This window comes from Passer domesticus, chromosome 8 (genome assembly GCF_036417665.1).
Source record: "Passer domesticus isolate bPasDom1 chromosome 8, bPasDom1.hap1, whole genome shotgun sequence".
In the NCBI taxonomy this organism is placed as follows: domain Eukaryota; kingdom Metazoa; phylum Chordata; class Aves; order Passeriformes; family Passeridae; genus Passer; species Passer domesticus.
This window is the reverse complement of record NC_087481.1, coordinates 3320895-3347845: the sequence shown is the minus strand read 5'-3', so window position 1 is coordinate 3347845 and position 26951 is coordinate 3320895. Positions and strand designations below refer to the sequence as shown.

The 26951-nt window shown below is 50.3% G+C and overlaps 1 long non-coding RNA gene and 1 pseudogene across 1 annotated transcript; one reads left to right on the top strand and one right to left on the bottom strand.

Moving 5' to 3' along the window:
• The first annotated feature begins 439 nt into the window (after window positions 1–439).
• Window positions 440–26951, top strand: part of LOC135306092 (zinc finger protein 883-like) — a 117293-nt pseudogene continuing 90781 nt past the window's right edge.
• LOC135305698 (uncharacterized) lies at window positions 11494–21025 on the bottom strand. The gene is made up of 2 exons (XR_010366673.1): window positions 19880–21025; window positions 11494–13874 (listed from the first exon to the last, which is right to left on the bottom strand). It is a non-coding gene; the product is annotated as an uncharacterized LOC135305698 (long non-coding RNA).

Sequence of the window (26951 nt, the reverse complement as noted above, 5' to 3'; positions counted from 1 at the left end):
CCTCTGGCGCTCCTCAGAGGACTTGTGTTCAAGACCCCTCCCCAGCCTTGTTGCCCTTATCTGGACATGCTCCAGCCCCTCCATGTCCTTCCTAAATTGGGGGTCCCAGAACTGGACACAGCACTCAAGGTGCTGCCCAACCAGTGCTGAGCACAGGGGAAGAATCACTGCCCTGCTCCGCTGGCCACACCATTCCTGATCCAGGCCAGGAGCCATTGGCCTTCTTGGCCACCTGGGCACACTGCTGCCTCGTGTCCAGCCTGCTGTCCATCAGTCCCTGCAGGTCCCTTTCTGCCTGGCTGCTGTCCAGCCACTCTGTCCCCAGCCTGTAGTGCTGCAGGGGTTGTTGTGGCCAAAGTGCAGGACCTGGCACTTGGACTTGTTAAATCTCACCTTGTTGGATTTGTTTCCTGGATCCAGCCTGTCCAGGGCCCTGTGCAGAGCCCTCCTACCCTCCAGCAGATCCACACTCACACCCAACTTGGTGTCACCACATTTCCTTGAGGCCCCAGAGTGTCACAATGGTCTTCATGATTCCATGAGTCCTCCCGGAGTCACAATGTCCCTTTGCTTCCATGGAACCCCTTGGTGTCACAAAGTCCCTTGGATCCTTGGGCCCCGCAGTGTCACAATGGTGCCATGGTCCCCCAAGGCCCTGCAGTGTCCCAGTGGATCCTTGGTTCCATGAGATCTGGCAGTGCAGCAATGCTCTCCTTGGTACCCACAGTCTTTTATACCTCTTACTCTCAGACAATAGAAGGACACCTGGTAGATGAAGGGGAGTGGGAGGAGATATCTACTCGAGGAGGTAGTAATAAAAATTCCTCCTGACCCCCACTCCCAAGCCAGGTGTCACTTCAGAACAGGTATGAGCCCCTGGATCTGGAGAGTCAGCCACATGATTTAGAAGAAAATGATCTGTCCATTGAGCCTCCCAATTATGATTCATGTCTGAGAAGGATTCCCACCTGTAACATCAAAAGAAAAGGATAATCGTGGTGAGTGACTCCCTCCTGAGGGGAACAGAGGGCCCCAAATGTGGACTGGACCCACCCCACAGAGAGGTCTCCTGCCTCCCTGGGGCCTGGGTACAGGATATCACTGAGACACTGCCTGGGCTGATTCAGCCCTCTGATTATTACCCACTGCTGATACTCCAGGCTGGCAGTGATGAGATTGAAAAGAGGAGTGTCAGGGCAATTAAAAGGGACTTTATGGCACTGGGACAAGTGGTTGATAGGACAGGGGCACAGGTAGTCTTTTCCTCAGTCCTGCTGGTGGCTAAGAAGAACAGTGAAAGGAATAGGAGAGCTCAAATTATGAACAAGTAGCTCAAGGGTTGGTGTTACCTGCAGAATTTTGGATTCTTTAATCAGGGGGCAACTTTTATGGCAGCTGGTCTGCTTGAACCAGACAGGCTCCATCCTTCTGTTAAGGGCAGAAGAATTTTAGCTTGTGAACTGGCAGAACTTGTTGAGAGAGCTTTAAACTAGGATTGAAGGAGGAAGGGGATGCAGCTGGGCTGTCTAGAAGCAGGCCCAAGGGGGTTAAGCCTGAGTTAGGTGTGAAATCAGCAGCCCAGCTGAGGTGCATGGATACCAGTGCATGCAGCATGGGTAAAAAACAAGAAGACTGGAGGCCATGGTCCAGCAGCAGAGCTGTGACATAATTGCCATCACAGAAACGTGGCTGGAGTGCTGCACTGGATGGCTACAAGATCTTCTGGAGAGACAGGGAAGGGAGAAGAGGTGGAGGGGTGGCCCTTTATATTAGGAAGGCTTTGGACACCAGAGGTATTGAAACTAATGAGGATGAAGTTGAATGCCTGTGGGTGAGAATTAGGGGGAAGGCCAACAAGGCTGACATGCTACTGGGAGTCTGTTATCATCCACCCAAGCAGGAAGAAGTGGTGGACAACTCATTCTGTAAGCAGCTAGAGAATGTTTCTGGATCATCAACCCTTGTTCTTGTACGTGACTTCAAACTCCCAGACAACTGTTGGGAACGTAATACAGAAGAAAAAAGGCAGTCCAGGAAATTTTTTGTGCATGTAGAGGACAACTTTTTGTCGCAGCTGGTGGGTGGGCTGACCAGGGGATGGACTATGTTAGATCTGTTGTTTGCAGAGGTGGGCTGGTGGGAGATGTGGTGGTTGGAGGCCACTTGGGACAGAGTGATCATGAAATTATGGAGTTCCTGATATTTGGTGAAGTCGGGAGGAACATCAACAAGGCTTTTATACTGGACTTTCAGAGGGCAGACTTTGGCCTACTTAGGAGGCTTATTCAAAGAGTTCCTTGGGAAGCAGCCCTTAAAAGCAAAGGAGTTCAGGAAAGGTGGGCATGCTTCAAAACACAGATCTTGAGGGCACAGGAACAGACTGTCCCTGTGTGCCAAAAGATGAGGTGAGGAGGCAATCGCCCAGCCTAGAGGGGAGGAAGGTTTTGGAAAACTTTAAAAATAAAAAGAGAATGAATCATCTTTCGAAGGAGGGTCAGGTCTCTCACGAAATATTTAAGAGGGTTTCTAGAGCATGTAGTAAAAAATTCAGGGAGGCCAAAGCTCATTTTGAAATTAAGACGGCAACTTCTGTAAAGGATAATAAAAAATGTTTTTACAAATATATCAATGGTAAAAGGAAGGGTAAAACCAACTTCTGTTCTATATTGGATGAGGGAGAGAACTTAGTAACTGCAGATGAGGAGAAGGCAGAAGTGCTTAACGCCTTCTTTGCCTCAGTCTTTGGTGGGAAGACGGCTTGTCCCCAGGAGAACTGTCCTCTTGGGTTGGTTGATGGTATCAGGGAGGAGAATGGGCTCCCACTATTCAGGAGGAGGCAGTCATAGAACTTCTGAGCTGCTTGGATGTTCATAAATCCACAGGACCAGAAGGGATCCACCCCAGGGTGATGAGGGAGCTGGCAGATGTGCTTGCCAAGCCGCTCTCCATCATTTACCAGCAGTCCTGGCTCACTGGGGAGGTTCCAGATGACTGGAAGCTGCCCAATGTGACACCCATTCACAACAAGGGTGGGAAGGAGGATCCTGGTAGTTATAGGCCAGTCAATCTGACCTCAGCACCCGGTGAGGAAATGGAACAGTTTATACTGAGTGTCATCACCCAGCACTTACAGCATGGCCAGGGTATCAGACCCAGCCAGCAGGGGTTCAGGAGGAGTAGGTGGTGTTTGACCAACCTGGTCTCCTTTTATAACCAGGTGAACCTCCTGGTGGATGCAGGAAAGGCTGGGGATGTGTCTATTTGGACTCCAGCAAGGCCTTTGGCACTGTCTACCACAGCACACTCCTGGAAAAGCTGCAGCCCAGGGCTGGGCCAGGAGCACTCAGTGCTGGGTTCAGAACTGGCTGCATGGCCGGCCCAGAGAGTGCTGGTGAGCGCTGCTGCATCCAGCTGGCAGCCAGGCACCAGTGCTGTCCCTCAGGGCTCTGTGCTGGGGCCAGCTCTGTTTGATATTTTTATTGATGACATGGATGAGGGTATTGAGTCTTTCATTAGTAAATCTGCAGATGACACTGAGCTGGGAGCGTGTGTCCACGTGGTGGAAGGTAGGAGGGCTCTGCAGGGAGACGTGGAATGGTTGGAGGGATGGGCAGAGTCAAATCAGATGAAGTTTAATAACTTGACGTCCCAAGTCCTGCATTTTGGCCACAATAACCCCCTGCAATGCCATGGGCTGGGGACGGTGTGGCTGGACAGCAGCCAGGCAGAAAGGGACCTGCAGGGACTGATGGACAGCAGGCTGAACATGAGCCAGCAGTGTGCCCTGGTGGCCAAGAAGGCCAATGGCTCCTGGCCTGGATCAGGAATGGTGTGGCCAGCAGGAGCAGGGAGGTCATTCTTCCCCTGTACTTGGCACTGGTGTACTTGGCATTATTCCCCTGTACTGGCACTGTACCTCGAGTGCTGTGTCCAGTACTGGGTCCCCCAGTTTAGGAAGGATATGGAGGGGCTGGAGTATGTCCAGAGAACAGCAACAAGGCTGGTGAGGGGTCAGGAACACAAGTCCTGTGAGGAATGACTGAAGGGGCTGGGGATGTTTAGCCTGGAGAAGAGAAAACATAGAGGTGACCTTATTAGTCTCTACAGCTTCCTGAAAGGTGGTTGTAGTCAGGTGGGGGTTGATCTCTTTCTTCAGCAACAACTGACAGAATCAGAGGACACAGTCTTAAGCTGAACCAAGGGAAATATAGGTTGGATGTTAGGAAAAAGGTTTTTACAAAAAGCATGATATAGTATTGCATTGGTTTGCCCAGGGTGTTGGAGTCACCCTCTCTGGATGTGTTTTAAAATGACTGGATGTGGCACTTAGTGCCATGGTCTAGTTGGGGTGGTGTTAGGGCTGGGATGGACTCAATGATTGTGAAGGTCTCTTCCAACCCAGTAATTCTGTGATTCTGTGACTCGATGATGCCAAAGGGTTCCCTGCCAGCTCAGCCCCTTCTGCAATTCTCCCCCTTTGACTCAGCCTTTGTGTCCCCTCGAGGCACTGGCAGAGCTGTTTGGGACAGGGCAGGAGCAGGGCAGCCCCAGCGTTCCCCTGTGTGTGACACCCCAGCAGTGACAGCCCCAGCGTTCCCCTGTCTGTGACACTCCAGCGATGACAGCCCCAGCGTTCCCCTGTCTGTGACACCCCAGCGGTGACAGCCCCAGCGTTCCCCTGTGTGTGACACCCCAGCAGTGACAGCCCCAGCATTCCCCTGTGTGTGACACCCCAGCAGTGACAGCCCCAGCGTTCCCCTGTGTGTGACACCCCAGCAGTGACAGCCCCAGCGTTCCCCTGTCTGTGACACTCCAGCGATGACAGCCCCAGCGTTCCCCTGTCTGTGACACCCCAGCAGTGACAGCCCCAGCGTTCCCCTGTGTGTGACACCCCAGCGGTGACAGCCCCAGCGTTCCCCTGTGTGTGACACCCCAGCGGTGACAGCCCCAGCGTTCCCCTGTGTGTGACACCCCAGCGGTGACAGCCCCAGCGTTCCCCTCTCTGTGACACCCCAGCGGTGACAGCCCCAGCGTTCCCCTGTGTGTGACACCCCAGCGGTGACAGCCCCAGCATTCCCCTGTCTGTGACACCCCAGCGGTGACAGCCCCAGCGTTCCCCTGTGTGTGACACCCCAGCGGTGACAGCCCCAGCGTTCCCCTGTGTGTGACACCCCAGCGGTGACAGCCCCAGCGTTCCCCTGTGTGTGACACCCCAGCGGTGACAGCCCCAGCGTTCCCCTGTGTGTGACACCCCAGCGGTGACAGCCCCAGCGTTCCCCTGTGTGTGACACCCCAGCGGTGACAGCCCCAGCGTTCCCCTGTGTGTGACACCCCAGCGGTGACAGCCCCAGCGTTCCCCTGTGTGTGACACCCCAGCGGTGACAGCCCCAGCGTTCCCCTGTGTGTGACACCCCAGCGGTGACAGCCCCAGCGTTCCCCTGTCTGTGACACCCCAGCGGTGACAGCCCCAGCGTTCCCCTGTGTGTGACACCCCAGCGGTGACAGCCCCAGCGTTCCCCTGTGTGTGACACCCCAGCGGTGACAGCCCCAGCGTTCCCCTCTCTGTGACACCCCAGCGGTGACAGCCCCAGCGTTCCCCTCTCTGTGACACCCCAGCGGTGACAGCCCCAGCGTTCCCCTGTGTGTGACACCCCAGCGGTGACAGCCCCAGCGTTCCCCTGTGTGTGACACCCCAGCGGTGACAGCCCCAGCGTTCCCCTGTGTGTGACACCCCAGCGGTGACAGCCCCAGCGTTCCCCTGTGTGTGACACCCCAGCGGTGACAGCCCCAGCGTTCCCCTGTCTGTGACACCCCAGCGGTGACAGCCCCAGCGTTCCCTCCCTGCAGACGCTCCAAGGGAAGTGTCCAGAGCCGTGTCCAGTCCATGGAACTGAGCGGCCACTGCCCAGCCCGGCCTGGGCTGATGTGGATTCCTCTGCACACAGCTTGGGGAAGGTCCCCCTGGCCACCTGCACAGTGCCACAGACAAGTGTCAGACACAGTTACAGAGCTCTGCTCAGAGCTGACATGGGAATTAGTTTAAAAAAACCTGAAAAAACTCCCCCCACACAAGGAAAGAAGAGAAAAGAAAAGAAAAGAAAAGAAAAGAAAAGAAAAGAAAAGAAAAGAAAAGAAAAGAAAAGAAAAGAAAAGAAAAGAAAAGAAAAGAAAAGAAAAGAAAAGAAAAGAAAAGAAAAGAAAAGAAAAGAAAAGCCATACCAAAAAAAACCCCCGACCACCCAAACAAAAAAAAAAAAAAAACAAACACAAAAACCCAAAGAAAGAAAGAAATCCAAAACAAAACAAAACCAAAACCCCAGTAAGAACAAACAACCCAAATAAACCCCAAAGAAGAAACCACACCAAATCTAACAAAAAAAAAAAAAACCAAAAAAAAAAACCAAAAAAAACCAAAAAAACAAAACAAAACAAAAGAAAACAACAAAAAAAACCAAACCAAAACAAAACAAAAAAAAAAAAAAACCAAACTACTTTTCCAAGTAGAGGTCTTCCATCCTTCAGCAGTCACACCTGCCCACACACAAGACCTGGGGCTGCAAAAAATGAGGATTCCTTTGAACACATTTGCAGGAAAAGCAGGTTTAGGACAGGCTCTCAGCAGAACTGTTCTCAGCTGAGCCCCTCTGGCAGCTGCAGGACCATTGGAAATGCAAAGCCTCAGCCCACAGGGCAGAAAAGGGCTCTGATTTCCCCTCCCCTGACACCAAAACTGTTCCCAGGCTGCTTCACACACAGGATTCTTCTGGAGGACTGCGCAAAGCTGAGAGTGGGCTCTGGCTTCTCCATGGTGCGTGTCCTAAAGCTGCCTGGGAGAAGAAATTTTGGGTCAGCTCGGCTGGCACAATCCTTCCTGGCACAGGGCACAGCGCTGGGAAGGGCTTTGGGTGCCAAGGCTTTGCTGCAGCCAAGGAAAGCTCCTGGCTCAGGGTCACCTTTGCTGCTCAGCCTGAGCCCCGAGTGCCCCAGCAGCAGCAGCAGCAGCAGAGAATGGCAGCATTGCCTCGGGCTGGCACAGGAGAGGGAGATTTCCCCCTGGAGAGAGAGGCTCCTATTCCAGTTTTTGCATTCAGGCAGCTGCAGATGCCTCAGCTTTGGCTGCACAGCAGCTGGAAATGCAAGTCCAGGAGCTCTGTGCATGGCCAGCCCCAGCAGGTGACAACAAGGACAGGGCCCTGGCACAGTGACATTTGCAGGGAGCGCCTTCAGCAAGCGCTGGGGGCTGGGACTGTGTGCAGAAAACACCCTGGGGGTCTCTGCTGCCAGGCAAAAGGAACAAAGTTTCAGTTGTGGCCTGGCCAGGGAGCACCAAAATCCATTGTTTTGCATTGCTGGGTGTTCTAGGAGCCCCAGAGGAGAGCCCAGGGGGCCAAGGAATGGAGAGCGGGCACTGTGCAGGAGCCGGAGCAGCGAGAGAGGCCGGGCTGAAGGTGCAGGGCGGGCACGGGCTGGGAGGGGGCCCAGCCCGGGGGTCCCGCAGAGCCTCCCTGCTCCAGAGCCGCAGCTGCCACAGCGGGGCAGCTGCCGGGATCGCTGTGCCAGGGACGGGCCGCAGCTGGGGCTGCCGAGGGGCTGGGCTGGAGCAGCTTTTTGTCCCGATGCACCGGGGGCATTGCCGCGGGGCTGGGGTCCCTGGGAAGGCGCAGCAGGACAGGGTGGCAGGGGTTGGTTTGTGGATTTGTTGCTGGGATGTTTTGTTGGCGGCCCCGGGCGGGCTGTGGGAGCCGGGAGCGGCCGGGCGGGCCCGGAGCCGCCCCTCGGGCCGGGAGCCCCGGGCAGAGCTCTGTGCTCGGGGGGCCGGGCCGGGCAAAGGCTGAGGGAGAGCGGGGGAAGCGCTGGCACAGAGGCCCCGGGCTCGCCGTGCCCCCCTGGCCACGCAGCCGGGCTCGGGGCCGCCTCGCTCAGAGCCGGCCCCGGCTGCGGGGGTCCCCGGGGCTCCCTGGGCAGGGGGCGGCGGGGGCTGCCCGAGCTCTGTGCCCGGGGCTGGGCGCGGCTGCCGAGGCAGCGCAGGATGCAGGGTCCCCCCGTGCTGGGGCTGGCTCTGCCCGACCCAGGGGCTGCACTGTCAGCCCAGAGCCACCTGGGGATCGCCCGGGACCGGCAGGGCTGGCAGGGAAACCGGCACTGGGGGGAGCAGAAACGGGCAATGCGAGAGCTGGGGGTGCTCCAGAAGCCTGGACATGTTGGCAGCATGGACAGGGGGGAGCCATGGATACCCCAGGACTCTGAAACAGGGACCCCGGGCAGTGCTGACCCCTGGGACGCCTGTGATGCCAAAGTGGTGAGCCCAGAGAAGGGGAACCTGCGGGATTGCCAGGAGCCCCAGCAGCCCAGAGAGGGGGAACACCAATACAAACCTGACCCGCAGCAACCCAGACAGGGGAGTGGCCTCCAGGAGCCAAAAGTGGAGATACCAGAGAGGAGAAACCAAGGTTGGGTGTTTTTGCTGAATCTTGGTCATGTGTGCATTTTGGGGGACTGAATCTCGGTGTTTTGGGGTTTACTTGGGCACCAGATTCCAGTGACTTCTAGAGTGTGCAGGCAGAGGGGCCCAACACTGGGAACTGTAATACCTCAGGGCAAAGGTGACCAGGGTCAGAGAGAGACACCCCTCTGAGGACAATGCTCTCACCATCAGCATTTGCAGGCTCATGTGAATGCAGCAGGCTTCATTGGTATCACCCAGTCCAGCTGCTCTTTTTTCCTTATATGTACTCTCCTAGAATGTTCTCCCCTTTCTTGTCCCCCATTGGTCCCGGTTTACTGCAATGCTCCGCCCCTGTTACCTCATTGGTTCCCCAGTTGGCTGCCCCTCCTCTGCACCACCTGTGCTCAGTTCCCATTGGCCCTTGGCCCTCAGACCCGTCCCTTTCCCCCCTTATCAAACCCTGTGTCCTCAGCCCCATTTTGTTTCTGTGCGTGGACCCTCTGCATTGCAATAAACTGTGTTTGGAGCTGTGCACACAGACCTGCCTCTGGCCTTGTCCATCAGCAGGTTAAGCAAGCGTGCTCCGGGCTCTGGGAGTGCAGGTTGCTCACAGGGGCTCGTTGTGGATGTGCCACAACAGTGGAGATGGACTTGGGCAGGAGGATCCCCCTAACCCAATGTGCTCATACATTATGTTTCTCCCCAAACCAGGATTTCCCATTCCCAAACCCTGGCCGAATGGAGGGGGTGGCTGTAAGGAAGAGGAAGAAGCCCCGTGACACCGAGACAGGTGAGGCAGAAGTCAATGCCCCTTTCCCTCTCTCTCCTGCTCCATCTCCCACCCCAGCATGGCTGTAAGACAACCTCGCTGCTAACGCCATCCTGCTGGGGATGCACTGGGGAGATCTCCTTCCCCTTCCCTATTGCACAGAGTCAAATCCCATCCTCTCCTTGTCCTTCCTCCCCCAGAGAAGGAGCTGAGGATGGAGACCAGGGAGGACAAATCCCCACAGCAGAACCTCATGGCAGAGGCTGTTCTGAATGATGCCACAGGGCAGAAACCCAAGGGGGAGGAAAAGCCTCGGAGATCCCACAGGAGGAGGGCCTGCAAATCCAGCCCAGGGTGCTCTGAGGGGGAAAGACCCACCCTGTTCCAGGAAGGTGGACAGAGCTTCAGGCAGAGCTCAAAGCTGTTCTCCCGTGAGCAGCTTCATGATGGGGAGAAGCCCTACAAGTGCTTGGAGTGTGGGAAGAGGTTCAGGCAGAGCTCCCACCTCCTCTGCCACCAGATGATCCACACTGGGGAATGGGCCTATGAGTGTGGGGAATGTGGGAAGGGCTTCAGGTGCAGCTCAGAACTCGTGAGGCACGAACGCATCCACACTGGGGAGAAGCCCTATGAGTGTCCCGAGTGCCAGAAGAGGTTTGCCACCAGCTCCAATCTCCTCCTGCATGAGCAGATTCACACCAAGGAGAAGCCCTTCCGCTGCCCTGACTGCAGGAAGGGCTTCAAGAACAACTCCAACCTCATCAGACACCGGCGCATCCACACCAGGGAGAGGCCCTACAAGTGTCCCCAGTGTGGGAAGAAGTTTCAGACCAGCTCCAATCTCCTCCTGCATGAGCGGATTCACACCGAGGAGAGGCCCTTCTGCTGCCCTGACTGCGGGAAGGGCTTCAAGCACAACTCGACCCTCATCACCCACCGGCGCATCCACAGTGGGGAGAGGCCCTACAAGTGTCCCCAGTGTGGGAAGAGCTTCACCCAGAGCTCTCACTTGACCCAACACCGACGGAGGCACCAGTAAGGGAAGCCCTGCAAATGCCGTAGTTGCAGGAAGAGCTTCATGCCCAGTTGCAGCTTCATCCCCCGTTGTAAAACCCATGTTGGGAAGAGCCCTGGTGATCAATGGTCCCTGTGATCCATGCTGGGAAGACACCTGTACCTTTTCCTACCCTTGCCAACGACATGATGTGGGATCAGATAACATGAGGGTCAGGCCATGGCCCTGTCCTTACATTCACTCCCATCTCTAGTCAGTGCTAGGAGCACGAAAGAGACTCCCTGTCTCCCTGAAGAGAAGGGTGTCCTTTCCAGGAGCGAGGATAAACATGGTTGGGTAGAGGCAGTCAGTGGTAATGTAGCTTTTCCTGCAAATCCTTTCTCTTATTCCTTGCTGTTATCGATATTGTTTCTGTTGCTGTTTGTTCTTTGTCTTGTTGCTATTCCCGATAAATTATTCTTATCCCAGCCCGGGATCTTTGCCTTTTGTGCTTTCGATGGGAGGTGGGAGGGCAGTGAGGGCAGCGCGGGTTTAGCGGGAGCAGGAAATTGGGGACCAGAAGTCCTAAACCTCAGCCGGTGGAAACCAAGCCCTGGTGGCAATGCCAGCAGCCTTGGGAGCAGGTCCCTGGCTGGGGCTGTGGGAACCTCTTCCCTCTGGTGCCCAGGGACAGCACTGGAGGGAACGGCTGCAGCTGAGTTGGGGCAGGCTCAGGTTGGATCTCAGGAAAAGGTTTTTCCCCAGTGGCTGCTGGGGCACTGCCCAGGCTCCCCAGGGAAGGGTCCCAGCTCCAGCAGCGTTTGGACAGCGCTGCCAGGCCCAGGCTGGCATTGTTGGGGTGTCCTGTGCAGGGCCAGCAGTTGGACTCCAGGATCCTGATGGGTCCCTCCCAGCTCAGCCAGTTCTGTGGATCTGGGATCCCATGACCCATAGCAACAGGGTCCTGGTGATGGTTGCCTGCTAAGGATCAGATTTGTCACAGACGGCTCTCAGAGGGGTTCCATGGGGACTTTCCAAGAGTCTCCAGGCTGTTCAAGAGCTGGAATGTCACAGGCAGAGACAGAGGCTCCATGGACACCTCCCAGGTGTTCCTGGGGATGGTAAAGAGCTGTGTGCTCAGAGGCTGTCACAGCCATTCCATGGTGACATCCCAGGGGACCTTGGGCTTCAAAGGCACCAATCTGTCACAGGCACTCACAGGGGGTCCACGGTGACTGACGCCGGCAACTATTTACAGACACGAACGGAACGGGACCACACCTGAACAGCGTCGTGAGCTGTTTATTTAAAAAGCATCAGTCTCATTACATGGCTATGGCAATGGATCGATGCGAGCAGCTCGCTATCCAGAGAGAAGGCCAAGGAAACTTAGTGTTACAACATATTATAAGATAGTTTCAGACCTAGTTTCAGCCAATTACATAGAGCAAAAGCATATTGACAGTCGTTCTATCCAACCACATGAAGCACACGTAGCTTTGGTTAAAACAATAGCAACTTTTTCTCTCATACAATGGTTCGTTTACAAAAGACAAAGCACAGAGCCCTATTCATATTTAACCTTCTAAATATTTACTAAAATATACTTTTTTGCAACTTTGAAAGCCAAACTACATAGCTTTATTGTTCTATTTCTCATGTCTTCGCTACTGCTGATATCTCTTTTCTGCTGCTTAAGCATTTCACTATCCTTACTGTCTCTGCGGCCTTTCTTTTTCCCACCTTTTCTAAAATCCTCTAATCCCATGGATTCCCACAATTCCCCCTCTCTGTTGACTCAAAAAGAAATCTTCAAAACCATGTGGTCCACTACTTGCGTTTCATAGCCTTACTATAACACTTTTGCTTACTATCTGCTTGAGGCCTATTCTTGCAGACTCTAATAATCGCTATGTTACAGCACAGCAATTTAATGCTGTGAAAGCCCAGTCAGTGAAAAGATATGAATCATGTCTGACAATAGTTATAAGTCATTGTTCAAAAAATTCTTGTCGATTCCAGGGTCTTAACTCAAAACCCTCCTCCATTTCTATACCTTCATCCGTCATTTCTGTGAGATTTCTAACACTCTCTGTGCTTCTACTTCTTATTTCTCTCTCTTGTATGACAAAAACTTCTTTAACTGTTTTGTTCATCATCCGTCGCACACACTGAAGTATGCAGGGGATTACTATCAACATCATTACCAAAACACCCAATATACAGAGACCTATCTTGCAAAGTTGCCTTAGCCAAGGTGCAAAGCTCCATTCTTGGAACAGATCATCCAACCAGGATTCACTACCCTCTTTAATTTGGGCTGTCAAGTCTTTCAGTTTTTGTATGCTCTTGTGAATGGATTCCGAATGATCGGACAGGTTCATACAACACAGTCCTTCAAATTCCTCACAACCATGCCCTTGTGCCAGTAAAAGAAAGTCAATTGCTGCTCTATTTTGAAGGGTAGCATGTCTAACACTATCAACATCGGTCAACATATCACTAATGGCAGAGGATGTGGCATTCGTTTGCTTGCTCAGCCAACACCCAACTCGATCTAATTGTTTCAAAGCTACTGCTGAAGTCAATTGGGGTAAAAATATACTTGCTGAAACCCTTCTTGCAGCTTTCCAAGGCATGAAATCACTCTGACAGTTCTCATCGTAATGATGAGCAGATCTTGTTTTCCTTTGTTTCCTTTTCATGACCGCTTTAGCTGAGGGTGCAATTACAGTGAGCATCCCAATGCTACAAGGGCCACCTTCCAGGTGTGCTGGAATGCCTTGCCAAGCCCTGTCTCCACAAATGAACCAATATCCCTTAGGCAATTGCCGGGGATATAGGTCAGCCTCAGGAAGCACATCCCAACTGTTTGAAGAATTGCACCAAAAACTCAAATTTCTATATGCAAAGTAATGAGGAGTAACATTGAAATTTGGAGGATCACCTTTTTGCCAAGCATTTGCTATGAAGGTAAAGCAAAAATCCATTGTCAAAGAACCAAGGATTTCTAATTCTTGGGGTTCAGAAGCTGCCCTAGGAAGTTTTTTGGCCCAAATGTTCCAATTCACTGTGGGATTGTTCCCATTGTCAATTTCACCTGGCTTACCATTGGATTGTTTTTTGACTAAAGGCAACTCTTTTACTGGCACACCAACTAGACAGGTTGAGAAGGGTTTTTCTGGTTCCGAATTAGACAAACATATGGTATCTGAGCCGGCTGCCTTGGCTAAGGTCACCCAAACATTAGTTTTCGGTTGTTCCACAGGCAAATCTGCACGACAAAAGGAAATTAAAACCCACCAATACCAACATACAACTTGCATTTGCTTCATCTTATCCATGAACTAAGTTTTGGCAGAATCCTTACATATATATCAATTTTTAAAATTTTGCTTTCAACAAAAACAAAAACCTAAACTTTTGCCAAAAATCAGCTCTACGAAACAAACATTTGACATACAATTGACACACTTATAAATAACATTAACACAAAGTCAGAATTTGCAGGTTCCACCGATGCACAAGGAACGTCAGGCGTGACCCGGGATCCCTCTGCTCGGCTCACGTCTGCGTACTTGCTTCCTCGGTTCTGGACTCGTCAGCACGTTCTGGGGTGCGATATGGTTTGACGTTCTTGGCTGGGACCCACCTAATTCCAGCACCTGTAGAGACAGAAGCATACCCTTTGCCCCAGGTTATTAATCGGAAAGGACCTTCAATTTGTCCAGATTCAGGGTTTCTAATTAAAACAGGTGGATTTTCTTTCAGTTTTGCCTGAGTGTTATTTGAAAAATGCCTAAAAATTGGTGGATCGGGTTCTGCAAATGAACTGTTTAGGAAATTAAAAACATACAAAGCTTTGTTCAGTCTCATCTGAGGTGTGACCTCTGCTCCCCCTCTCTGTTGATCTAAAATGCGTTTTAGTGTTTGATGTGCCCTTTCAATAATTGCTTGGCTTGTGGGAGAGTGAGGAACACCAAAGATGTGACGAACACTCCATTCTTTTAGAAATGTGGCCAATTTTTGAGCTATGTATGCGGGACCATTGTCAGTTTTTACTTCTTGGGGTACACCCAATGAAGCAAAAGCTTGCAGAAAATGATGACAGGCGTGATTGCCTGTTTCACCTGTGTGAAGAGAAGCAAACATTGCACCAGAGAATGTGTCTACTGAAACATGAATGTTTTTAAATTTGCCAAAGGAAGGGTATTTAGTGATATCTGTTTGCCATAACTGCAGGCTTTGCAAACCTCGTGGATTAACTGCTCCTGTGGAAACAGGAGGTTGCACAAGCTGACAGTCAGGGCAAGTATTGATGATAGCTTTAGCTTGACTTTTAGTAATTTGAAACATTCGCACAAGTGCTTGTGCGTTTTGGTGAAAAAAGGCATGACTCAGTTTTGCTTGTTCAAAAATGTTTGGCAAAGTGTTTGAAATGACCATCGTCAGTTTGTCCGCTCTCGCGTTTCCTTCCACTAAAAATCCAGGAAGAGAAGAATGAGCCCTGATGTGAGAAACAAAATATGGATTAGTTCTATATTGCAAAGTTGTATAAAGACATGAAAGCCAACGATATAAAGTATCATTACTAACATCTTTTAAAATTGACCCTTCTAATCTCCTAACTACATTAGCAACATAAGCAGAATCTGTTATCAAGTTAAGAGGTTGAGGAAAGAGCTGGAAAGCTCGAACCACAGCAGCAAGCTCAACAATCTGAGGTGACCCTTCTACTATTTGAATGTCTGACTCCCAGGCATTAGTTTTTTGGTTCAACCAAGTTACGACCGATTTGTGACTTTTGCCAGAGCCATCAGTGAAGAGAGTGACTGCATTCAAAGGTTCTTCACTTAATTTAGGTTTTTCTCTAAAACTCAATTTTGCCTGCAATAGTTTGTGAGATGGGTAGTGAACAGAACAAGCACCTGGGAAGCCCAAGAAAGCATACTGTAAATCATCAGAATTTTGCATTGCCCAATTAAGATAGTCTTTTTTCAATGGCAAATAAATAACTGCAAATTCTTGGCCTGCTAAAGTTAACAATCTGGTTCTGGCCTTAATTACAATTTGTGCAATCATTTCTAAGACTGTGAAAATTGTCTTTGGAGACCTGTAGGGAAGAAAAATCCATTCTATTATCAACAAAGGATCAGGCTCAGAAGGGTCCCACTGAAAAATGAGACCACAAAGTTGCATTTTTTCTCCTAAAACTGCAAAAAAGAAAGGTTTTTCAGGAATGCAGCGATGAGCTTGTCTTCTTTGGAGAGCTTCTGTGATCTTGTCGAGTGCAGCACGAGCTTCAGGGGTTAAGGTTCTTGGGGAAGTGATGTCGCAGCTTCCTCTTAGCAGATCGAGAAGTGGACTCAGTTCATCGTTGGTGATTCCCAAAACAGGTCTGACCCAGTTGATTTCTCCCAAGAGTTGTTGCAAGTCTTGCAGGTTGTTGACATTGGTCCGGATCTGTATCTTCTGCGGTGTTATTGTCGTTTCAGTCATCTTCCATCCCAGATACTTCCAAGGTGGAACTTCCTGGATTTTTGTTGTAGAAATTTCAAGTCCAGCCTTTTGAATTTCAGCAACAACACAAGCACGGGTTTGCTCCATCTCTTCCTGCGTTGAAGCTGTGATGAGCAAATCATCCATGTAGTGTAGAATCATGGATTTTGGAAATTTCTGTCGAGCAGGAGACAAAGCTTGGGCGACGAAATATTGACAAATTATAGGCGAGTTCTTCATCCCTTGTGGCAGTGATTTCCAGTGATATCTCTGCACGGGTTCCGTTCGATTGATGACAGGAACTGAAAAAGCAAATCTTGGAGCATCATCAGGATGAAGTGGAATGTGGAAAAAACAGTCCTTTAAATCAATGACGACGAGAGGCCAGTGTCTTGGGATCATTGATAAAGAAGGCAGTCCAGGTTGAAGAGGTCCCATGTCTTCGATCACCTCATTGATCTTCCTCAGGTCATGAAGCAATCTCCAGGAGTCTGATGTTTTCTTGTGGATGACGAAGACTGGTGAATTCCAGGGACTGTTTGTTGGGACGATGTGACCCTGCTGTAATTGTTCCTTTACCAATTTATTAAGGATATTTAATTTTTTCTCTGTCAAAGGCCATTGATCAATCCATATAGGATGATCAGTTTTCCAGGTAATCTTTAAAGTGCCAGGTTTCAACGTGGTTGTCATTACACTTCTAGTTTCGCTCCCCACTGGGAAAGAACGTCTCTTCCCCAGACGGTGAGAGGCTTCTGAACAACAAAAGGACGCACCGCAGCAGTCTTTCCTTCAGGACCTGTAATGTTAATCATGGATGCACTTTGCAGACACACAGTAGCACCTCCAATCCCAGCGAGAGAACCTGAAGGAGCTACTAAATTCCAGTCATTAGGCCAAAACATGTGAGAAATTACAGTGACATCTGCACCAGTATCTGGCATGCCTGTAACATAAATTGTTTTACCACAGTGAGTCAGGCTACAAGTTAATTGAGGTCGGTCACGGTCCAAACATTGCACCCAAAAGACCTCTGGACCTGAGGTACAAGAAGGCACAGACATGATTGAATTCTTTGGAAAATTGTTTTGCTTGTGGGTATTCACAGGAAACAGAAATGCAATAGCAATAGGTGTTTTTGGAGGAATAACCATAGGAACTTCAAGTGCAAGAGCTAAAATCTTTAGCTCTTCATTAGAATTTACTGAAACAACAGTAGGAAGAATTGAGAGTCCAAGAAATTTGTTATTGACTTTGCCTAAAATTAAAAATTCTTGCCCTTGCTGAAAAGGATTGACAATTCCAGTAGGAATGTTCACCCAGCATAAATTGTTTAATAGAGGAATTAATTTTGAGGAGGCCAATTCGATCCTTGTGCTTGAGGATATTGAGCTGGGATCGTTTGTGGATTGGTTGATTGAGGCACAAATGACTGAGGTACCATTACCATTTGAGTGGGTACCTGGTTGCCAGGGGGTACCACTACTTGTGTCTGAGCGCGGTGGTAATGCGCGCTGTTTTTGAAGTTTAACGACAGAGGCTTGCCATCGATATCAAAAAGAGAGTGACAATGCTTAGCAAGATGCCTCCCTTTTCGGCATCGAGGGCAGACAGAAAGTTGTTTTGGTGGAAATATTTTCGCAGGACAATCCTTTTTAACATGATTTGGTTTACCACAAGCAAAGCAACAAGACCTTTTATCAGATTCCAACTGTGCAGTGTTAACAGAATTTTCCCCAAGCTTTTTTTCTAAAAACTCTTCAAATTTATCCATTCGTTTTGCCAAATTATCTTCTAATGTTTTTTCTAACGTATTGACCTGTAAATTTGCAAGGTGTTGTGATCCACCTATTCTGCTGCATGCTGTTAACATCTGCACAACAGTTGGAGGTTGATCAGGCAAAGCTAAAATAATTTTTCTACATTCATCATTAGCATTTACAAAAGCAAGGTTTTGAACAATATAAGAACGAGCTTTTTCATCTGGACATTGCCTTTCAACCGCTTGGGTTAGTCTATCCAAAAAAGAACCATAGGATTCTGTTTCACCTTGTTTAATCAAGGTATAAGAATTTACATGTGTGCCAGCTGGCTCTACTGAAAATAAGGCTTCCCTAGCAGCATCTTTAATATCAGCTAATACAGACCGAGGCAAATCTACTGCTTGATTTTCTGCTCTGTGGTAAGGTGGATCGCCTGCTAAATGAACAACATCTAAATCTGCATGATCAGTATTTGCATATTTTTCAACCAACTTATTAAGAAGTTTTTTCCATTGTAATTCCCATAGAAGGTATTGTGAATTGGTTAAAATCAGTGAAGCTATATTTCGACAATCAGCAGGGACTAAATCGTGAGAATTAAAAGTACTTTTCAACACACTATTAAAATAAGGAGAAGAGAACCCACTTTCTTTCAAAGCCTGACGTAATTCCTTTATATCATGGTGAGAGAGACTTTCATATCTAGGGTTAACATCATTACGACCATATCTTACAGGTAATGCAAGGAGTTGTTTCTTTGAATCTAAATCTTTTTCTAATTGTTGATTAATATTAGACCAGTCCGGCAGCTTTAAAGGAGGATCAGGGTTAGAATTGACAGTTTCACTGACAGTGGTTGTTCCGGGAACCCTGCCAGTGTCCGAATTCTTGGCAGGGACGTTGCTGTAGCAACGAACTTTCCCAGGAGTTCTGCCAGGATGGGCGGGAGAACTCGCCTCTGAATTCCTAGCAGAGACACCTGAACAACACGCCTCTCCTGGAGCCCTGCCCAGAGGGACAGAGGCGGGCTCAACCATGGACCACGCCCCCTCCGGAGCCCTCCCAAGAGGGGCCGGGGAGGAATTGTGTTCTCTGGATTGTGGAAAAAATCCAAAATTTGTCTCAGCTTGGCTACTTGTCCTTGAATTTTTATCTCTGATAATTTCTAAAACCTTACTGCATGTTTCACACTGTCTCCCTGCCAGCGAAGACTCAGCTGGAGGGTTACCAACATTAGACTGCAGGTTTGAAATGCTATTTTTTCCTTCACCGGCAAATGAGACAGATTTCAAATCCCTCAAAATCTCAGTCGGTGCCTCAACAGGGACCTTTCGAAAATCTCCTGCTTTCTTTTCAAACCCCTGGCTGTCGACTGCTACCTCTATCTTTTCCCCTGCCCCGTTCTCTGAAGGCAGAGTCACAGCTACAGCTATTTCATCCTCTGTACCAAGAGCTTGGTGAGCCACAGAAAAACCTGGCAGAGGCTTAACAGAACAATTCACTAGAAAAGGATTTTTCGAATGACAACACACACAACCCGCCTGAATCAAACCCAAAGGGGTGTCTGCATGAGAAGAGGAAACAGTGGCAGGAGTGACCCCCACAGTTTCCCGACCAGGCAAAACAGATCCCAAGCCCATCTCGGCTAACCCTGCTTGTACAGTTTCAGAACATGCAATTCCTTTATCACGAAACCTCGGCAGATTTTCATCTACCACCTTCATGCGGCTCGCACCCACCCCCGAACAGAACTCGCGCACATTCTCATTCCTGGAATGCAACAAAATTTCCGAACAACTTTCCCGACACGGCAAAAGTTCATTTTTTCCCAGAGGGAGGGGCGAAGAACTGCTCTCAGCTGCAGAAACGCTGACAAGCCTGGAAGAAACAGGGGACGCGACCCGAGATGGAAGCTGTTCCGGTTCGCCGTCTCCGGAAGACATGACACTGGACGCTTTGGAAGGAAAGGAACTTGGAGTGGAACCCGAAACTTCCACAGAAAAGGACAGTGACTCGGTATTACGTGGATTTAAAGCATCTGAACAAGATATTTTGTTCTGTTGTTTGGAAATGTCAGTATTACCATCAGTTTGTTTAAAACACTCTAACAAAGCCCTGGAAACAGGCATGAATTTGTATATAGTTTCGTCCTTTTTGAGAGAGAACAGATTATAGATTTTCCAGTTTATTTGATCCCAAAAAACAAAGGTAAAAGCAGACTGCAAGTCTATATTTTGAGTGTTCGCTTTTACCCAGACTAATAAGTCTTTCAGTTCATTTTTTGTGATATCTGAACGTCCTTTATCTTGTAACATTTTCTCAAGCCGGTAAAAAACGTCCCATTCTGTTTTAGATAAATGATTTTTCATTTTCGTCACCCAGGAAGCCCCTAGAAAAAGATTACTTACAAAGACATCAGATGTAGAAGGCGAAGGGATGAAGTATTCCTCCTGGGTCTCCGGCGCCCGAGTTTATCCAAGATTTTCTTTTTTATTCTAGTCTAAAATCCTCCTCACAGAGGGGCACCATTTGACGCCGGCAACTATTTACAGACACGAACGGAACGGGACCACACCTGAACAGCGTCGTGAGCTGTTTATTTAAAAAGCATCAGTCTCATTACATGGCTATGGCAATGGATCGATGCGAGCAGCTCGCTATCCAGACAGAAGGCCAAGGAAACTTAGTGTTACAACATATTATAAGATAGTTTCAGACCTAGTTTCAGCCAATTACATAGAGCAAAAGCATATTGACAGTCGTTCTATCCAACCACATGAAGCACACGTAGCTTTGGTTAAAACAATAGCAACTTTTTCTCTCATACAATGGTTCGTTTACAAAAGACAAAGCACAGAGCCCTATTCATATTTAACCTTCTAAATATTTACTAAAATATACTTTTTTGCAACTTTGAAAGCCAAACTACATAGCTTTATTGTTCTATTTCTCATGTCTTCGCTACTGCTGATATCTCTTTTCTGCTGCTTAAGCATTTCACTATCCTTACTGTCTCTGCGGCCTTTCTTTTTCCCACCTTTTCTAAAATCCTCTAATCCCATGGATTCCCACAGGTGACATTCCAGGAGTCCCCAGGCTGCCAAAGAGCCGGGATGTCCCAGACACTCACAGGGGTTCCTGTCATGGGCAAAGTGGGAGCTTCAGGCAAAAGCTTTATTTCTTTTTTGGAGAAACTCCTGCTGCGTCATGAGGTGGAGAAATGCCACCCAAAATCGCACCATGGATCCTCAAACCCCTGCAGAGCCCCTAGACTTCCAAAATTCTTTCTATGAGAGGAGACTGGGAGCAGCTGGATCCAATCCCAGCCCCAGACTTTGTCAAAGGTGTAAAAGATTGGAGAGGTAGAATTGAACCTTAATGCAATTTGTCCCACAGGATTAACGATGGAATACCAGATAAATTTACATAAATACAGCTCTGATTGGTTGTGATCACGATTAGACAGAATGGCTTATTTACACCACAGAGTAAATTTTTAAAAAAAGAATTATTTATTCCACAGTATGGAAGTAATAACAATTATTAGAATATAGTGCTCTAGGAAGCAGTTTTGATGTCAACAGAGCCTTGCTGGAGTTGTTGGAGCCCATTGCAGGCAGAGCCTCCTGCTCCAGCAGGAACTGCCTTTCCTGTGCCAGGAGCAGGGCAGGTCCCGCTGCAGGAAAAGCCCCAGGCCAGCCCCAGCACAGGGAAGGGCTCGGGCACAAGGGCAGAGTGCCGTGCTGGGAGCTGTGCCAGGCAGAGCCTGAGGCACCAAAGGCACCTTGGCAGCAGCAGCTGCTTGCAGGCCATGGCCAGAAGCCTCCCTTGGCAGCCCGGCCTGGTGGCCAGCACTGCAGAGCTGCTGCCTCAGGGCTCATTTCTGCCTGGGCTCTGAAAAGCCACTTCTGCTCCAGGAGCCTGCCTGGGAAGCCATTGGCCCCACCACCTTGGGGACAAGAGATGAATGAGAAAACTCTTCATGCCAGCAGAGACAAGGCAGGGGCAGAGGAAAGGGGAGAGCCAGGCCCAGGGCACAGGGCTGCCATGGTGATGGCTGTGAGGTCACTGCCCCTGCAGCAGCCTGGCTGCCCTCAGCAGACATTCTGGCCAGAAGCGTTGTGAGGGCACCCAGCACATCAGAGAACCCACACAACAGGAATTCTGTCCTTGGGGATCAGAGGGTTTCACTGAGTCAGGTTGCACATAGCTGCTGATCTTGGAGTATTGCTGTGATAGGGAATCTACTTCTCTGGAAAAAGTTACCGTTTTGTGCCACTCTCATAATTGTAAAGTATTTCCTCCTTTTAACAAAATAAATCCACCCTCGTTCAGTTTAAAGATATTGAGCCTTGTTCTATCACTGCAAGATTTGAGATAAAATAATGTTGTCCACTATTTTTTCGTTTTCACACATCTTGGAGAGGACCCAAAAATCTCCCAAGATGGGGTTTGGAGGCCTCATCACATAACCAGCAGGGAGAGGCTGATGGCTCTGGGCTCAGTGGGGCAGACTGAGGACAGAACAGGAGTAGCCCAAAAGGGATTGAAGGGTGGTTTCAGAGAGGCTGGAGCTTTTCTTCAAAGAGGATATAAGTATGAGAAGGCAATAATGGCACCAAGGGCAGCTGAGGAGGCCCAGACTGGACACCAGCAGAAAGGAATTACCCGGCCAGGGCAGGGCTCTGGTGCAACGCATCCCCCACAAGGAGCCTGGAGCAGCCCAAGGCTTTGTGTGGGCAGGCAGAGGCAGGCAGGAGGCAGAGCTGTCAGCAAAGGAAGGGGCCAGCCAGGTGGGGCAGCTGGGGATGACGACAGCCTGCAGGGACAGAGGCGCAGGGCAGGGACACCGTAGGACAGCCTGGGCTGCACAGGGCACAGGGATGGGCAGCAGCTGCAAGGCCCTGACACAGCCAACTTGGGCAGCACTTTGGCCATGGCTGCTGGCCCTGGGCCTGAGCCAGGAGCAGGAGACAAGTGACCCTTGCAGGCCTGGGGCCTCATTGCCTCCTTGTCCCTGCTCAGCAGCCTGGCAGGGGCCGCCCCATGGTGCTGCCCTTGGCATTGCACATCCCCACATCCCAGTGCCCATCCCAGGAAGAGCCCTGAGCAATGAGGGAGGGACAGGATGTGCCTGGCCAGGGGCTGGGGCTCCGGCCTTGGTCCTTTGCATTCCTGAAACACATCCAGGTTTGCTCAGCACCAGAGACACCTTTGCCTTGTTTGTCTCCAGCTGTCATCACTGCCTCGTGTTCTGCTCTGGCTGCAAGCTGGGGACAGTTTCTCAGTTGTGTCCTTCAATGGGAACCATTAACCCTTCAAGAAAACTTCTGTGTTTCAATCTGACTTTGAGATGTTGACAGGTTTTTGAGCACACTCTGAGGGACAAGTCGAATCCAAAGAGCACCAAAGTCCCAGAGGGTCATTGAAGTCCTTGTGCTGTGTCTGTGCTGCTGAGCTGGGCCGGGCTCCTGGCCCAGAGGCAGCTCCTGGCAAGGGCAGCGCTGCAGAGAGACAGCTCTGGCCAGGAGCAGCTCCTGTGCACAGCCCAGCAGGGCTGGGGCACTGCCAGGGCAGCTCAGGGACACCAGCAGGGCACAGCCAGAGCTGACAGGGGCTCAGCACTGGCAGGGGCTGGGGGATGTCCCAGAGGGGGCTGTGTCACAGCGGCACCTCTGTGGCTGTGTCCTAGAGGCACAGAGCAGCTGTGATGTCAGCAAGGGGCTGTGTGACAGCACAGAGTGGGCTGTGTGAGGTCACAGGTTGGGCTATGACATCACAGAGTTTGTTGTGTTAGGTCATTGAGCAGCTAGAGCATCATAGAGGGGATTGTGTGACATCACAGAGCAGGGTGTGACATCATAGATCAGGCTGTGAGGTCAAAGTGTGTGCTGTGACATTAGAGAGTGGCAGTATCACATCATAGAGAGGTTTTTTTGACATCACTGAGGGGGTTGTGACATCACAGAGCTGGCTGTGATGTCATAGAATAGGGTGTGAGGCCATGGAGCAAACTCTGCCAACATGGAAAGTGGCTTTGTGACATCAGAGAGTGGGTTGTGACATCACCGTGTGACTGTGTAACATCGCAGAGCAGGTTGTGACATCACAGAGTAGGTGTGTTTCATCTCAGAGTTGCCTGCGACATCGAGGAGTAGGCTCTGTGACATAAATTGCTGGACATCATAGAATGGATTATGCCATGACAGGGTATCTCTCTGACATCACAGAGTGGCTGTGACATCACAGATCAGTTTGTGACATCATAGAATGGCTGTGTGACATCCCAGGGTAGGTTGTGTGATATCACAGAAGAATCTGTGACATCATAATTTCAGCTGTGATATCATAGCGGGCTGTGTGATATCACACGGAGCTGTAAGACATCACAGCGGGCTTGGTGACATCACAGATCAGCTGTGGGACATCACAGGGAGCTGTGTGACATCACAGGAGGCTGTGTGTCATCACAGGGGCTGTGTGAGGGCACTGGGGAGGTCACTCTGCCCCAGCCCCCCTCACAGTTCCCCAGAGCAGTCCAACACTGCTCGTGCACAGCGGGGTCCCCTGTCCCCCCGGGTCCCCCCGCCCCCGGCGCCGCAGCCTCCCCAGAGGATGTTCCACGAGATCGACCCCAGAGCCTGACACGGGGACGGGGGGCCGGGGCCCTGGGGGGTGGGAGAGGGGGTCAGGGACCCCCCGGCAGTGTCCCCGTGTCCCCCAGGGCCAGAGTCTCGGCGAGGGCTCCTTCACCCTCTTATGCATGAGCACTTGAGAGCGCTGAAAAAATCCCCAGCAAGGGATCAGCAAAAACCAGATTTAATATTAAGGGACAGCACCACAAAGTTCCTTGGCAAGAGTCACTCTGTTCCTGAATGGCCAATTCAGGCACACAAAGGAAACAAAGAAACAACAAAACCAAAACAAATTCAGGCAATCAAACCAGAAATGAAACAAGAACTCTCCCTGTGTGTGTGAGTGTACCAAAAAAGGGCAGTGAGGGCAAGGATAAAGGGAATATGGCCTAAAAGCTTAACACAGCTCAAACCTAACAGGATTTAACCTTGACTTCTACCTTGAACTTCACAATTTAGCAAAAGAACAAAGCTTAACAGTATTTCACCTAACTTACAACCTATGCCATACCAATTTAATAGAGAAATAACACTTAACAGTATTTAACTCAGCTTATAACTTATATTAAACATAACAACATAGCAAAGGAGCAACTCTTAGCAGCATTTAACTTCACTTAGACCTTGTGACTTAACCTCATTTACAGGCCTGACTGACTCAGCTGTCCAAGGCACTCCAACCCCTCTGAGAGCAGCATTTCTGCCACATTTCTCCAGCACAGGCACTCCTGTGTGCACACAGACACAAAGAGTCAGGGCAAGGCACCTGTGAGAAATTCCCCTGAGGGCAGGAAATGCTCCCTGTGGATGCTTTGGCATCTCCCCAGTGGGTGAAGGGTTGAGCCTGGAGGAGTGGGGGGATTGGCCCAGGCTCCCTCCTTGTTCAGGATCCCCGAGTGCAGCAAACGGGAGAGTTCCTGGCTGGGAGAGGCCCCACTCAGAGGGAGTCGCTGGCCCAGGAGAGCTCCAAGGGGCTCCTTTTGCAGCGCTGTTTGTAGGGCCCCAAGAGAGGGGCTTCAGTCACAGCAATGGTTCATCCTGGCTGCACTTGGCATCAACAGCTTTCTTTGGCAGTGTGAGAACAGGGATGTTGTGCCACTGAGGGAACAAAAACAGTTCCCAGGGCTGCTCCTACAGCAACCAGGAGCTGGTTGGGCACAGCAGTGCCTGGAGCAGACAGTGTTTGTGCTGAGCTGCAGAGGAGCTGAGCCCAGGTGCTGTTGGCCAAGGCTGAGGCCCAAGGAGCATTTCTGAGCTGGCAGGACGGGCTGAGAAGGGGAGGGGGGAATGCACCAGCACAGGGCCCATAGAAGCAAGGGACCATGGTGACACTGTGGGGCCCTGTGAGACCAAGGGACCATTGTGACACTGGGAGACCCTATGGAATCAAAGGTCCATTGTGACATTGTGGATCCTGGTGTCATCAGTGGTCCATTGTGACACTGTGGAGCTAACTGAGACCATTGTGGCACTGCAAACCCCCAGGGTCCAAAGGTCCATTGTGGCATTGCAGGGCTTATGGAACAAAGGAGCCACGTGCCATTGTGGGGCCTCATGGAACCACTGAGACCATTGTGACACTGCAAGGCCTCATGGAATTGTTGGGACCATTGTGACTGTGAAGTCCCATGGAACCAAGGTACCATTGTGACACTATGGGGCACCATAAAACAAAGGAAAAATGTAACAGCTCTGACTAGTTTGGCCTCCTGGGCCCGTGACTGGTCCAGCTGATCTTGCCATGTTGAGGGTCTCTTCTCACCTGCTGTTGAAACACTGGTGCTCTGTGCTTTCCTTCCTATGGAAAAGAGCTGTTGTTCTCCTCCAGGCACACATGGCCAGAATTGGGATTTCACCACCAAATTTCGTTATAACCAGGGATTGTTCCCATAAGGATATTGTCAGTCTGGCTGGCAATGGTTTCATGAGGGTCACTTCCCATATGTCCCCAGAACACTGGGGAAGGCTCCATGCTTTCCTTCCTACAGAAATGAACTGTCCTGTTTATCCAGACGACCATAGCTGAAATTGGGTTTCCACCTCCAAAATTCCCTAAATCCAAACACTGCTCTCAGACAAAATCTGCCATTCCTGACAAGTCTGACTGGCCTTGGACTAGTGAGGCTTTCACCTGCCTTCCAAATACTGGGGCTCTTTGCTTTCCTTACTATGGAAAAGATCTCTCCTTCTTTGCCAGGTATTCATGGCCAGAATTGGGATTTCACCTCCTCTCTATTGTGACAGACTGGAGGAGATTGTTGGCTGGAAACATTTTGTGTGTGGGGGAGGAAGGGGCAGGTCCAGCCTTGCCCTGCCCTGGAACCCCAGCACTGCCCTGCTCTGCAACCCCAATCCCCCCAGAGCCTCTATCCCAGCCCAGCAGTGGCTGCCAGTCCCTGGCACAGCACAGGCAATGCTCCACAGCCACCTCTGGAGCCCCCAGCCCAGCTCCCGAGTGACCAAATGAGCCCAAATCCCACCTGGGGAAGGGCCTGGGGAAGGGGTATTGAAGGCTGACCACAAGGCAAGCACACATCTTGACCCTACCTCCTCTTGGAATTTCCATCTGAACAGTGCTGGAATCCAGGAGTTTGTAGTACTGTGTGTGTGCTTCTCTGTATTTTTTTCATCTTTCTCTCTTTCTGTGTCTTCTTCTGTTCCTCTGCTCCTGCAAATTTTGATTAACATTAAATTGAACAGGCTTAGGGTTTGTGAAGTTGAATGGGCCAAGTCAATGCTTTGAGAAGTGTTTTCTGTTGATTGAATGTCTGTCAGAGTTTTACATGAGAAGAATTTTAAAAAGCAATACAAAACTTTTTGTGTAGCTGACAATCTGTTAAAACAC